Here is a 2,336-nt window from a genome sequence, read left to right as displayed (position 1 = left end):
ACATTCTGTACATTTCTATTTTGACTAGTGGCCAAAATCGTCTGCTAAACGATGTTATTCACTAGTTTGTCGAGAATCGAATTTATGAATGAAACAAATGACGTCACTGGCCGGTAAGAGAACTCAATGTTTCCATGGCAACCAAGGTTTGTTTACAAAATTCAAAATAAAGTCTATTGGTTTTAATGATAAAACTTATATAATAAAAGTTTATTTATATAGGAATAAATAAAAATAAGTTTTATTAAAGATTTATTTATGAAAATACTGTTTAAATGCCGAATTTATCTATGAAAATTTACGTTCGATAATTAGGTTATTTTAGCGATTTACATGACAGTTTCTCTGCATGAATATTTGTTAATATACACAGAAATATGGAAAGATGAAGAAACTGAAGATCCAGTCTATAAAAAACGAATTTTAAAAGTAACAATAGGCAACTTTTCTATTCTCCGGACTATGTACTCGGGTTCCCTCAACTTATGATTTGCTCTTGGGCCAGAATTGAAGTCTTCCCTCCTATTTCGGGCAGAAAATTGTCTCCTTTATTTTTTTTAACTTCCTTATTTACAAGGAGATTTCAATACAGTCCCCCTTGGGGTTATGAAAATGATTATAATCATATATAGGAGTTGTAGGTTACTGTAAGGTAACTGAAAAATAAAAACTTGTAATTATTTATATAGTATAGGTGAAACTTTACCCTGTGAACTTATAATACAAATAAATACTTGTATAATGTATACATCCCAGTTTGCCTTAAATCCCCTCTCACAGAACCCTATAGTGAGTTACGTATCCTACACAATTTGTCAAAAATGAGTTGCCTTTTGCTACTTTTAAAATTCGTTTTTTATAGATTAAATATATATGTAAAATCAGTTTCTTCATCTTTCCACATTTCTGTGTATATTAATAAATATTCATGCAAAGAAAATGTCATGTAAATCGCTAAAATAACCTAATTATCGAACGTAAATAACGATGAATTTGAGTTAAAGTTGCTAGTTTCCGCCTTCTTTTAAACTGAAGCAGACGACAATTCAGCAGTGTAACCATACTGCGTGAGTAGCGAGCTCATAAATTTATATTTTTAATGATAAACTCGGAATTTAAAGAGAGTTTCTTTAAAATTATCAATAAAATAACTTATTTATATCTATTTTTATGTAAATAAACTTTTTAAATGTAATTTTTATCATTAAAACTAATAGACTTTGTTTTGAAATTTGTAAACAAACTTCGGTTTCCATGGAAACATGCAACGTAATCTTCAGGGCAGTGACGTCATTCATTCATGAAATCCATTCCTTTGAATGATGTCAAGACAATGTTTTATAAAACGACTCGAGAAATTATTCACAAAAGTATCTAAGTATGAGGTTAAATCTAACTTTATATTTACTTATTACTTATGAATACTTTATTCCATTCAGATAGCATCCTGCATTGCCTAATTAATGATCGGTAAATCAATTCGTCATGTTTTACTTTAACTTCTACGTCAGTTTCAAAGTTCAGCCGACTGTTTGTGTTACCAGACAGTCATAGGAAAATACCTTTTAGATTTCTCGGTTTTAATCAAAATAATTCATTAATAATGAATTTTTGTAAATAAGTATAATAAATTCATATTATTATTATATATTATTGCATAATTTAAGTTTTTTATTTATATATGCGAATTAATCAAAGCTTAGACGATAGTTTTATACTGCACAAGCCAAAAAGTTTAATAGTTGCTTAGCAATATTTTTAAATTTAATTTATTTTGGCAATTTTAGCAAACACAAGAAGAATATTTAGGACCAGAGAAAGCAAGAAAGGTTTATTAATCTATGCCTTATATGAAATTGTTGAAATTCGTTGTTATTTACGTAAAATCGAAGGTTAAATGTTTATGTAAACAAACAAAGTTCTCAGTTAGTATTTATCGTTCGTTTTTTGTCTTTTTTTTTTATTTTAGTTACTTCAGCTGTCAATAGGTGGCTATAGCGTCGCAGACCCCATAAATTTCTTAAAACCGACAAGCCTAAAGTTAATTGGGAAGAATATCAATTTTAAACATATGTTGAATGTGCTATTGGACATAATTATTAAATATAATATTAAATGCATTTAAAATACTTGTGAAAATAATTAAAATACAAACCTAAAGGGAATTACGAAGGATACGAATCTTAAATTTAATACCACAGATATGATATAGAAATATGAGTTTTAAATATAATGATAAATAAGTCTAAAAGTTTAGTGAAAATAATCAAATTACATTCCATAAATTATATTACGATTTCATATTTTTTTCAGGTTTTTATTTTAGGCTCGTTATC

Source organism: Macrobrachium rosenbergii, chromosome 28, assembly GCF_040412425.1.
Source record: "Macrobrachium rosenbergii isolate ZJJX-2024 chromosome 28, ASM4041242v1, whole genome shotgun sequence".
Lineage (NCBI taxonomy): Eukaryota > Metazoa > Arthropoda > Malacostraca > Decapoda > Palaemonidae > Macrobrachium > Macrobrachium rosenbergii.
Note: the sequence above shows the minus strand (reverse complement) of the source record.